This window comes from Sebastes umbrosus, chromosome 23, assembly GCF_015220745.1.
Source record: "Sebastes umbrosus isolate fSebUmb1 chromosome 23, fSebUmb1.pri, whole genome shotgun sequence".
NCBI lineage: Eukaryota > Metazoa > Chordata > Actinopteri > Perciformes > Sebastidae > Sebastes > Sebastes umbrosus.
The window spans coordinates 18505451-18519015 of NC_051291.1; the positions used below are offsets into that span (position 1 = coordinate 18505451).

The 13565-nt window shown below is 43.5% G+C and overlaps 1 protein-coding gene across 1 annotated transcript in view; it reads right to left on the minus strand.

Annotated features, from left to right (window-relative positions):
- LOC119482849 (aldo-keto reductase family 1 member B1-like) overlaps window positions 1-7343 on the minus strand; it is a 145324-nt gene extending 137981 nt beyond the window's left edge. The window contains exon 1 of the mRNA XM_037760742.1: window positions 7296-7343. The gene's annotated coding sequence lies outside the window, so the exon portion shown is untranslated. The remainder of the gene's footprint in view (window positions 1-7295) is intronic.
- Window positions 7344-13565: the final 6222 nt, after the last annotated feature.

The window sequence follows — 13565 nt, forward strand, 5'->3', positions numbered from 1 at the left end:
GGTCAATGTTTGCACTATATTTTGGTTGCTTCACGTTTATATTTTTTAATTTCTCATCTAGCGCACTGTAATGACAATAATAGGTGTTCAAGTGCAAGAAAATGTACTATTATCTGTTTAAAGAGACACAAACTGATAAATAAAAATATATTTTTCTAAACAGCGATAATTGACAAACACATATATCTTTTAAAATCTATATTTATATGTCGAGTGCTCTCCTGAAATCACATTGGCCATGAAGGGCCCAGTTAAAAGTATCAAAGAGGGGGCAGACAAGAGACTGGCGTTTAATCTAATCTACGTTCTAATAGTTGGGGAGACATTAATTATTGATAAGGCCGGCAATTGATTGGTTAATAAGATAATGTAATTGAGAAATGAAAATCATCAGAGTTGAGTGTGTGTGTCGGCTCCGATCTGAGCCGCACTGGAGGGGGGGGGGTTGTGTGTGTGTGTGTGTGTGTGTGTGTGGGGGGGGGGGGTCTTAGGGGATTGCCCCTACATAGGCTTCCATCATTACTGCCACACTATAAAAGCAGAGTGGTGATTAAAAGGACTTGATTGATTTGACTCTCATTGGGATAAGCTGTCCTCGTTCCGTCACTGGGCTCCGCCTGCAAAAAAAAAAAAAGTGTGTGTATGTGTGTATATATGTATAAATCCATTCAGTGTGTGTCGATGCATAAAATCAGATAAAATAATTAAGTAAATGTGTCTGTAAATTTGAGCATATTTATATCTCGGAAAAAATTCTGTTCGTCTAAAAAAAATGTGGACAAATATTTGTTTATATGTTATTTAAATTAAAAATATAAATGCTTTTGTGTATAGGTAAGTGTATTTAACATATAATTGTATATATATGAGTGTGTGTCTGGACTTGCAGCCCAGCTACAGCAAAATGTGTGCTTGTGTGTGTGTGCGACTGTGTATCCATGTCGTCAAGAGGTGGCCCCACTCCCCCAGTTTTCACTCGCCTTTTGTCTGCACTCTGTACTGTACTCTGCTGCTCAAACACACACTCACACACACACTCACATACTCACACACACACACGCTCTCAGCTCCAACCCACCCTGAGAGACGGGAGACAGACCCTACCGCCTGACACAAAAGCTATTGATTTTACTATCTGCTGCAATGAATGATCTTCCTCGGCCAATTTCTGAATTTAGAAATGAGTTCAATACTAATAATGATAGTGGAAGGATTCTTTAAACTGTTGGAGTTGAGGGGAAAAAGAAGAAGGAGAGAGAGAGAGAGAGAGAGAGAGAAAGAGAGAGAGAGAGAGAGAGAGAGAGAGAAGAGGAAGGAAGTGAAGATTTGTGTGTGTTTGGCTTTGGAAAAAAGAGCGGATATGATTTCTCGCCATGGGTGAGATTAAATAAAGATGACACCAATGGTTTTAACAGTCTAAATTACTACGTTCTACCCTCAAATACAATTACTCTTATTTGGCTTTCCTCAATGGGTTGATAATGGAAGAAGTCAGTGCTGGGATTTGTCTTTTTTTTTTTCTTCCTAATACTTTTAACAACTTCCAACTTTTATATGAACAGTTTTCATCCACCTATTTTCCACGCACCGCTCTTCTGCTTTTTACGACGCAATTTTCAATATACAGCATTCTCGCGAGCTTGCTCCTTAATCCATTCATATATTTCATGCGCCATAAAGACGCGACTTAGTTCGGTTTCTGTTTTGCGTCGCACAAATCTTCCATAAAATAAAATAAAAAAAACAGGCACATAAATATTTAACGTGGCTTCTGTTTAGATGAGGGGTAAAGTATTTATGTCAAATTAAACAACAGATATGGCGGCAGCAGCAGCAGCAGACTGGAAACGTATCCTTTCAAATATTTCATGCACATTATTTTCCTGGTTATTCAGAAAAGTGCCATAAAAAACATGTGGAACGGCCATGTTAAACCTTGCATGTGGTGATCCTGCTGTTAAAAAAGTGTGTGTGTGAAATAGAGACAAAGATGCGTGCATGTATGTACAAAAATGTGACGTTCTATGCGTTAGTGTGTGTGAATGTTTGCATATGTGAGCGTCAGATTTCCTTTTATTTGGGCAGGCAGGCAGCGGCTTGGCGGGGTGATGTGTGTTAATCAGAAGCCCCGTGCCCCCGTCGAGGCGTTAATTCAACCCCCCTGTTACAGAGAGGTGTAGATTAATAGATAAGGGAGGTCTTCGCGAGGGTCAGCGCGATACGGCCCTGGCTGTGTTCGCCCGCTTGTCAGACACCTGCCTGGATTAAGCCGCTGGCTTCTCTCTCCGTTGTGCGCAGGTGAGAGGTCGACCATTTACCCAGTTCATTGGTCTCTCATTCAAGGTTTTCAAGGTGGGGTGGGATCTGCATAAAGGCTCCGGCATCTGTATGCTTGGCGGGGTTCGTCTGCGCGGGGGGTCCTGCACCAAGCGAAGGTGGAGGAGCGGACAGGCGATGCAGGATCTGCCGCGGAGGATTACTGTAAATATACTTTGAGACTCGTGGGGGGGGGAAGATGGAGAGCGGTTACAATGCTGGAAATGCGGGAGGTTTTATATTTAATTTATTTCTTGTTTTAATCTGATTCCGGCAGCATAAACCTTAACACGGGGGAGTGTTTTCTTCTTCTTTTCAGGGAATTTTCCTGGACTAAGGACAAGAAGATCCTCGGCAAACAGAGAAAAAAAATAGAAAAGGGGGGGGGGGGGGAAGGGATAAAGCGGGTTGGTGGGGGGGAAGGAGGAAAACGCATGAAACTCTGCAAATTTGACTTATAACAAGCAAAATTACACCCTGCTGTCATTTAAATTATGGCTGCCCTCTATAAAGGTGTCTTTTAGGTGCATTAATTGAATTCGGCACTATTTCCCAATAATAATCTGTAAAGTTCAGCCGTCCATCCTTCATGAGATCCCTGCCGCGTACCAGAGGAGTATCTATTTCAGTGGCTTAATTTATTTTCATGATTCGCCGATAATGACGGCCATGCAGGCTGTACATCAGAATTAACCTTCATTTCACTGAGGTATATTACGATGACAGTCCCCGACGCATTTCACCTACACAAAGGGCATTCTCTCCCCCCTCTCTCTCTCTCTCTCCCTCTCTGACTCTCTCTCTCTCTCTCCCCCTGCCTCCTCTGTCGCTGCCCCTGCTGTATAATCATCCTCGGCAGACCAAGATTGTTTGATAGCCGATTAATTTTCATAGGAAATCAAGTGGCCAGCTCTTTCTCTTCTATCGCTCTCTCTTTATTTCTCTCCCCCCCTCCAAACACATATTCTCTGCAACAATGGTGAACTGTGACTTTTTCTGTCAATTAGGTGTTTTATTTAATCTCATCTAACTTTTTTTCTCTAATAAATTGCATCTCTTCCTCCCCTCCCCTCCCCCCTCTCCGCTTCTGATATCTCCAGCGTGGTTAATTTATTTTGGACGATGCCGATGTAACAAAAGTGCTGTAAATTAATCAGGCGACATCAAGCGAAAGGGGGGGGTCCTTTCGCTCGCTCCTCTGTCTCTAATTTCTATGCAAACCATTAAGTGTCAGATATAGATTCCACCATTTGCTATGGTCTCAGTCAAAAGATTTCATTAGGGACCTGACGTCACGTTCTCGAAAGGCAGCGCCGGATCATTTCTGTCCTATTTTCTCCCTCATGAGCTCTTTGTTCTTCGCCCCACTGTAGGATCCTGCCACTAAAAAGGCCCCTATGCAAATGACAATAATAGATTTCGCTAAGCGCCGCCGCAACGGGCGTGATAGCCTATTTAGAGAGAAACCAAAGAAACATTCAATTTGTGGCATTAACCACGGCGCATGCAAAGGTTGCCAAAAAAGTGATTAAGAAATTACAGAATTGGTCCTCTCTGCTTGAAGTTCTCTTTCTTCCTTTTCTCTTTTTTTCCCTCTCTCTCCCTCTCTCATTGACATGACATCTGTAATGAGGAGGGCTGGTAATTAGAATATTCTGGAGAGGTGAGCCCTGCTGGAGCTGGCAGCCGGAAGACTGATCTCTCTCCCCCTCTGTCTTTGCTGTATTATTTCTTTCCTCTGTCATAAGGACGCGGAACAGACAGAAAAACAGCTGTCTGATGACCAGACTCTCAACGGATGCCTCTCACTCTTCTTTGTGTGAATGTGTGTCTCGCAGACGAGCCGTTCGGAGCCCCCTCTGCCAGCAAATAAATATAATCAATCTCCCATTTACATACAAATAGGCTTCTCCCCTTCATCCTAATAATCTGCCCAGCATCCTCAGAGAGGGAACATAATATTCACTCCACATGGCAATTCCGTATTTATCATTAGATGGCTTTATTGATTGTTTTTTTCCCTGGGATAAAACATTTTTCCACTTCATTTTATTAGAGGATATTGAAGGCATGTCGGGCTGACATGGCACATACTCTTCATTATTTCCTGCCCAGGGATGATTATGGTTATTGACACTGTCACGTCTTCCCCCTCGTCATCAGTTATCGCTGCTTACCGCGCCGAGATCCAGGAAGCCGCAATACGGGAGGGGGGTGTGTGGGGCCACAGGCGTTCAGAACATTATCATGGGCGTTTAATGGGTGTAAACTGCGGGGGCGCTGCGCGTGTGCGGCTGCGTGTCGCTAATGTGGCTCATTCCACTTTGTGTCATGTCGATGATAGGGATGTGGGGGGGTGACCGGCAGGGCCCTGACTGAGTGTCAATCCCACTTTGGACAAACAGCCCTTCTGTCAGTGCGATCGCTAGCGCCAAGGGGCATCCGACACATCCATCATACATACAGAGGGAGGAAAGGAAAGGAGAAACTAGAGACAGACTTGTGAAACTTATTAAATACTAATTATTGCTAACTAATTAAAACTTATCTAAGTGGAGATCTAGATGGAAACAGACAGGAGAATGCTGACAGGATTGTGATCTTATCAATCTAGTGTAAGTCTCTCTCTCTAAATATATATATAAATAAAGATCTTAAAGGGGCACTTTGACATTTTGGCTCCGAGTTTGTTTTTCTTTTTTCCACATGTGGGGAAAAAATGTCTCCACATTTGTCTTTCAGTGATTGACAGACAATCAAACGTTTTGTTAACGCAAGGTGAGAAATTATAACAAAGAATCCTTCAGGCGCCGAAATCCAAATGACAGGCGGGATCTCACCCTCCTTGCGATCAATAATAAATTGTCGAATTGCCATCTGTGCTACGGTGACAACTGCATCATACACTGTATCATAAAACAACTGCTGTTAACATGCTGGTGTAATGAGCGAATTAGCCGCCGCGGCTATTCTTGGGGACCGCTATCAATAACAACATCTGTTAGCCAAGTTGATCTTCCGAACACAACTTGTCACATAATTAACTTGTCACTCGTTAGCGTGATTACTTTCCCCAAATAGGCCTCTTACACTTGGCTGGATAGTGTAATCTCTTTATTTTCCCAAGCATTAGAAGAAACAGTGGAGGCATCGCTCGAGTTACAGTTTCCCCAATCCCCACTCTGCCGTGTTAATTAGGTCTTAATGGCCATTATTGACTCATTAGCAGACATTTGGGGATCGTTTGGAGCTGCGCTGACCTCAAACAACTCAAATGCCATTCTATCAATGATGACTATAACCTATTCAAATGAGCTTCTCCTAGGTTCAGAAGCCTTTCTGAATAATTACCCAGCATGCCTTTGGATTAAAACCACTCACCAATCTAGGTTGTTCTCATACAGCGTCTGTAGCTATACCTTCAAAAAGTAATACACTGTAATTTGTATATATCCAACGGAATCAATTTGTCTGTAATCCATGTAACTGTGAACCAGGAAGTAGAAAGAGCGACAAACGCCACATAAGGAGGAGGTCAAGTGAATTGGTGGGTGAAAAAATAGCGGACTTTCGCTCAGGAGCCGGTGTTCTTACCCAGTGTGACACCAGACGTCAACGTTGATTTATTTGTCACGTAACTTTCGTACTTAAGTTGCGCCACTTCCGGTGTTATTTTAAACCAAATCACAATATTTTCCTAAACCTAACTCTGTAGTTTTGTTGCTTAAACCTAACCCAGTCAATCTTTTCCTAAACCTAACTGAGTAGTTGTGTTGCCTAAACTTAACCTAGTCTATCTTTTTCCTAAACCTAACTAAGTAGTTTTGTTGCCTAAACTTAACCAAGTCGATCTTTTTCCTAAACCTAACTAAGTAGTTTTGTTGCCTAAACCTAACCCAGTCAATCTTTTCCTAAACCTAACTGAGTAGTTGTGTTGCCTAAACTTAACCAAGTCTATCTTTTCCTAAACTTAATTAGGTAGTTTTGTTGCCTGAACCTAACCAGGTCGATCTTTTCCTAAACCTAACTAAGTAGTTTTGTTAATTCCTATGAAGACGGAAGTTTATTTTTGAAAAGACTGGAGCGGAAATTGACCCATGTGTCACGTGTTGCTGGACATTTGTAGGAAAACGCAGGAAAAATGAGGAATAACTTTTCATTTTATGAGGATACGTTGACCGAGCACTGCAATGCTCATGTTTCTTCCAAATACCGTAAAGTTGAGGTATTGTTTTTAGCTCAGAGGGCTTGGCTGAACAAAGATACTGTGTTTTGCATCAGAGCACTCGCACATGCAAGTTTGTTCAGGTCTGAAGCATGAGTAAATAAACTAAACATTTTCGGGATATGCAAAACCACCCTCAAGTCCAACTGCTCCTTTCTAAGAACTGGCTCAGCTTCAAAACCGATTGTGTAATCACGAGTTTCCTCTGAGATTAAAAGCGGTTTGATCAGCATCTAAGTCGCTTCGGCACGCGTGTGCCGTCTAAAACAAAAGAAGACAGTGAGTGAAGGTACAGTAAAAGATCATCAACGGGCGCTGACAAAGTGGTGCAATTAAGATGAATCGGGATCTGACAAAATGTTTGTCTGAGGTGTAAACACACAAGTCAACAGTACTGAAGGTGTAGCAGGGGGGGAAACAGCGGAAACGGATCACAGCGTTTAACGGCTTGTCATAATCAAACGAGATCATTAAAAATGTAGAAATTCCATGGGAGATTAGACTCGGAGGGAAAATTGGACGTTTGTGTTGATGAAGGAAAAAAAAAAAAAAAGGCGTTTCTTTGCAATTTGACGTTTCCTCTGCGATGAGGACAAAAAGATGTTGAATACTTCATACTGGAGGCTACTTCTAAGTAGTGTACTACTGATAAAACACTTGAAAACAACATAGGACAAAAAAGTGTCTACGGGCGTGTGTGTGTGGGAGCATGTGATGGTGATGGTGATGGTGATGGTGTTGCGACATGATTTACCTGCTCATCACGAGCCAGGAGCACCTCCTCCGACACCCCCACCTGGCAAGCAAAAGAAAAAAGCAAATTAACAAAAACTGTCATTTAGGAATTATGATGGGACAGTGCGTTGCAAAATACCTATGTTCTTTGAAGTCAGCAAAATTATATATACATTACATATATTGGAAAAAAAAACTTTATATCTAATTAAAATGATAACTGCATTCTCATTTTTCAAACTCTCATATCCTGAGGGCCAATTGGGATGAGTGCTTTTTTTTTTTTTCCTCCCATGCAGCTGCAGCTTCCCTCTCTCTCTCTCCATCAGTCTGTCTCTCCCTCTCTCCGTCTCTTCCCTCACTCCACTGTGGCTCAGTGAACTGCTCCTACAGCAATATCCCATCATTACCATCTCCCCAGCTGAGCTTCAGCCAGCCATTATCATGCAGCATTATTAATCTTCTTGTCTTATCAACTTGCAAATCACAAACCATTGAGCCTTATGGCGCGGTTTGGGGTGCGCCGTTATTCATTTTGTAGGTCTACCTAGCCTCCAAGTCTTTCTAATCACCTGACGATTGTCACTCTCTCACTGTTGCCCTGCCCTTCTCCTGGCCCCGGTGCTCCGGAGCGCTGGAAAGGATCCAAGTGTTTCACTCTCTCTCTCTCTCACCTACACCTACTACGTCTCTTCTTTCTTTCATTCACCCACACAGACACTCAGTCTCTTACACATACCGTCACTCTCTGCATTGGACATGCATCCGCACTGACCGATATGTATCAAAAACTACAAACGACTACTAAAAGTTGTCCTTGAATGCTTGCTCAGATATATACTCTTCTTTGCTCATATTCTTTGATCTAAATCATCATATATTATCATTTTTAGACTGTGATTTACGGTACTTTAGATCGTATACGGCTGATTATGTTAAGACAAAATTCAACATTTGAGTTTGTCTTCGTTTGGTTAATTGGGGGAAAAGGGTTTAGTAGAAAAACATGTTTGTTAGGTATCAAAAATCACAAAAAAAAGAAAAGGTTTTGGGTAAGTACTGAAACTCAGGTGTTGTATCAGCATTATTATTGGAAAAAAGTATATTTATACAAGTACTTTTCGTTAGAATACTTGTACTTTACCTGCTAGTTTCCATTTTATGCTACTCCTACTTCTGCTTCACTATGTTTCAGATGGAAATATTGTACTTTTCACTCCACTACTATTATCTGTAGTTACTAGTACCAATACCAATTATCAATTTACATTAAAAAAAAACTATCAATTTCTAATAGGGCTGCAACCAACGATTATTTTCATTATCGATTAATCTGACGACTATTTTCTAGATAAATCGATTAATCGTTCGGTCTTTAAAATGTCAGAAAATAGTGAAAAATGTCCATCCCAGTTTCTCAAAGTACAAGGTGATGTCTTTAAATGTGTTATTTTGTCACTCCAAAATCCAAAGATATTCAGTTTATCATGATATCAAACAGATAACAGCAAGAAATCTTCATATTTGAGAGACTGAAAACTGAATTTTTCTGCCAATTTTGCATGAAAGATTTCTTTAACGATTAATTGATTATCCAAATATTTGCCAATAATTTTTCAGTTGATCGACTCATCGATTAGTCGACAAATCGATGCAGCTCTAGTGTCTAAAAAAAGATTCAGTTTTAGTTTAAATCCCCCATCAGTCTGTAAAATAGTGAAAATTAGCTCCACCAGGTGCATCATTAGAATGCTACTTACATTTTTAATGCATCAGTAATAATAATCAAATTCCCATCCATTATTATTATGTATAATCGCACTGACAGGTGCCATTCTGCATAATGAATACTTTAACTTTTGAAACTTTGAGTACATTTTGTTGACAACATCTTCTTGCTGCTTTTACTCAAGACAACATCTGTATACCACCAACGACACCAAGCCTTCCAAACATAACAAACAACTACCCTTTTTTGTTTCTATCTCTACCAGCATTATTATCCAAATAATGTCTACCTCTCTCTTCTTATATCATTCTCTAAAACCCCAAAAATAAAATAAAAAGCATTCATATTAAATACACTTCGGGCGCTGCTGCTGAAAGGACTCGACGGCAAGTAGGATAAATTTTCTTAATGGGCGAGCATTAACATGCGTCTGCCCAGAGCTGACCCCTCTCCCTGACACATACGTCCACTGTGTTTCTGTCATCTCTCCCTCTCTCGCTCTCTCTCCCTGCTGATATTAGTATTCGAGAGGGGGAACGGAGCCGAGTATAGAGGCAAAGAGAGGGAAAGTTTCTTTAAAGACACACCATTGACCCCTGATTCTTGCTCTCACTTGAGTTTGCTTTTCTTCAGGGCTAAAATATTCACCCTGGAAAATACGCCGTGGCTGTGGCTATGCTACTTGAGGAAAAAAAAAATGTGTGTGAGAAAATTGCAAGGAATGTGTGCTCCTGTGTGTGTGTGTGTGTTTCTGGATTTGCATTTCCTTTGAAAACTTTGCATGATAAATCACCTTTTTTTGCCCCATAGCTCATTAAGCGCCATACAACAGGTACTGAGCATGAAATATTTAGCAGAAGACAAAGTGTTTCATGTGCTCCTATGGACCCAGCTATTACCCAGGCCTTTCGCATAACATCCGCTAAAAACAGCCCACCCTTTGATCTTCATTAATATCGTTTGGTTAAATATTTCAAATATGCTTTCGTATGTTTGATTAACATCTTTCAGAATTATTCAGTAAAACAGAGATTAGCTATGAATGTTCGACTGCTAATGATGAAACTGCGATTACCCACCCGTCACTATCAATCCAATGACGCTCAGGGAAGGGGGGGTAATATTTTATTTGATCAGTAATATATGGCGATGCATACTGGACAGTTCATGAAACTTCATGGCTCAACTTCCCCCCGTGCATTCAAATATGTGCTTATAAGCCCTGGGTATTAATATTCGCGTTGGGTGTATTTTAGAGCACATTTCAGAGCACTGCGTGCTCGACATTGTAATTTCCAAGCTTATCTAATCAATTCTGCAAGCTCCATCGGCCTCATATCAGGCCTCGTGAAAGAAATCAGCTCGGTAGCACCTTCAGAACACTTATAAATAATGAAAAACAGCTTTTTAAAAAGAAAGAAGCGCTTAAGGAAAAAAAAAATGTTGATTAGAAAAGTGCCTTTCATCCATGCCTTCAAATCTTTCACATTCTGAAGATGCGGAGGACTCCGGGCAAAAACCGCGACGAATAAAGTACCCCTATCTGACCAGAAAGGAAAAAAAAGAAGTATTAATTTTTGGAGATAAAAAGTGCTGACAGCGCAGAATGAGCACAGGTGGTATTTGGATACGAGCGGTGGAGATGAGATGAGAGCCAAGAAGATCACTTTCATCTTGTGTGTATGGAGTTGTCCTTGAAAACTTCTCTGAACTCTGTTGCTGTCTGGAGAGCACCGTGTTGCTCGTCTTGGCGTTTCGGTCATTTATCTTTTTTCTCTGCGCGCCGATTCTGTCGGGCGACATGTCAAAACCAGAGTTTGACCCGGGCGGTGCGGGGTCAGTCGATTCGCCAGATGAGCGCCTAGTCGTCATTTACAGGCGTATGTGTAGCCCCCATTGTCTGAGGAGGTGGGGTGGGGTGGGTGGGGGGGGGGGGGGGGGTGGGGGGGGGGGCGAGAGAAAGTTGAAACATGGGAGCGGGGGGAAAGGGAAAGAAAGAAGAAAACTTTAACATGGTTAACAGCATGTGTCCTATTTTGTCATGCTGGCGCTATGCGGGGGTAGGCGGAAGATGGGCAGGGTGAGCGAAAATACAGAGATTTTTATGCCCATCTATAAATTAGGAGCGGTGGGTTGATGAGCAGTGAAGGAGAGTCGTGTCTTAGCTCAGAGAGACAGGGAGAGAGAGTGCTACTATAGCAGCCAGATGATACATTACACACACACAATGATACACTGAGGTCCTGATGACAGTTATCCTGTTAGGCTGTTATAGAAAAGACTGCTGGGTAACACACACACGCGTACACACGCACACACACACAGCTAGCAGGCACTGAGGCCCTTGTGCATCTCCTCCGGTGAGGATTTGCATTCTGCTCCTGGCAGGTCGACCGACAAATTGCCCAGGCAGCCGCGGGAGACGGAGGCTCTGGCTGAGGGGAGAGACGCTGCTCAGAAAGCGCCTCATCCGTCTGATACTCTCTGCGGAGCCGCTCCCGCATTACACCTCACGTCCACAGGCGGGACTGATAGGGGGCGGACAGGCAAGGACCGGCTTTTTGGAGACCGGAAGGCCTGGCGGCCATGGCCGGACCTTCCCTCCCTGGGGCCAGGAGGGGCTCGGAGGCCAGTGTCCCCCCCCGAGCTCGCCTTAGGCCAGCAGCCCTCGGGCTATCGTTCACAAATCAGCCCCCGTTTTCCCAATCAAAGATGCCGACTGGGGGAAACTGGCCCAAAGTGCTGCTTAGTGCCTTGAATAATTCACCAACCGGAATGTCGTCACACAAATGGACCATCCACAGAAATTAGAGGAAAAAAAAGATACCAGGAGACCACCGCAACGCCCGACCCTGACCACACTAATTTCAGAAACACTTACTTAAAAGTAAATTTCAATCTTTCATCAAATGGTATAATGAACGTCAAAGAAGTGGGTACGGAGATGAGCAAATAGGAAGAATTGCAAGCACTCTAAGATCAAAGTGATTTTTTTTTTTTTTTTTTTCTGATTCCTATATTTTTACATGATTAATGATTGAGGGCAGTTCTGCGGCCCTATTAACAAGCTCAAGTTAAATAGGGCTGATGTAAAAAGACTAATGTTGAAACTGCTAGTAATGGGAGTGTTCGAAGATTCTCGCAGTACTGCATTTAGTTTCCATCAAAGGGGTGAACTTGAGAAAAAAAAGACGTGCTCTGCCCACAAAACAGACCAAAATTAGGATTCAAAAATGATTAAAAACTACACAGTCAGCATTTAGACAAAACTCAATACAGTTCGCCTCGAGTGTGTGTGCACGAAAAGTGTACGTTCAGAAACACACACAGTCCCGGGCATCGAGGCTGATTAGGTGGTCTAATTGTAGCCTGGTCCGAGTGCTGTGCTGTGCTGTGCTGTGCTCCCCGTGTTGCGGGCCAAATTACCAGTGGACGTCTTCCTCCTGTATGCCCAGAACACCAAGTGTCAACAATTATCACGCCCAGGTGCCCACGGCCTAACACGCCTGCCTGCCAGACCGAGCCAACCTCACCTATGGGCCCAGTCAGGGAGAAAGGAGAGCTGGGGGAGAGTTGGAGCCGCCGGGGGTGAGGAGGACAAAATGCAATAGATCCAGGAGAGAAAGTAGCACAGGTAGTAGGTAGGAAGGGGGTGAGAAATAAGGGGACAAAGGAAAGGGGAAGAGAGGAAAAAAATGGACGGGCATCCTCCAAAGTGTCAATGTTACCTACATAAGTGCCAGTCTCAGAGGCACGGCACACCGGTTTAATAGATGTGTGTGTGTTTGTGTTCAGCAGGTACAGTATGTACATTCCCGGCTTTCCCCCCTTGTGTTTGTTGCCGCGCTGCCCTCTCTCCCTTTCCTTAATGAGGCTGGACGCGTGGCTGCCTCAGCACCTGCCGTGGGTGGCCACGGGGTTAATCCCGCCTGGCTTCCTCTCTCACTCCGTCTTCCGTCTCTCTCTCTCTGCTATGCCTCTGGGCTGCTGACGGCAGCAGGCGCTGTACGGTGAGGGCGATGAGGAGGGAGGGGAGGTGACAGGAGGCGCAGATACCCCGGGGTTCCCCCCTCCAGCACGGCAGAATGAGTTGTACCAGACGCCGCTGGATACCTGACAAGCGGACGCCTTCATAAATTACCACATGAAGATTGATCGCGCGCACCCCTCACCTCTTTTTGTGTCACCATAGCACAGGGAGATGCGCGCCTATGCATGCAGCCAAACAGACAAGACGGTGACACGTGAAGATGCACAAAAAAAAAAACACCGTAAACACACATCTGCAGCTGTTGTCAGGCTCCAGGTAAGAGTGATCTGGCTGCTTCATGCTCTACCAGCGAGGTAAAACAGTCAGTCAGATGGTCAGTCAGTCAGACTGGTGATGCGGACTCCATTACAGGTCCTGTCAGCAAAGGCCAAAAGGAAGCTGTTTTATTTATGGAAGAGGCCGAAACATCTGAGGGAAACTGCGATGGATGGATGTGAACTGTGTGCGTTCAAATCGAGAAAAGGTGTGAGGAAAATGCACACACGGACACACGCACGCATACACAAACA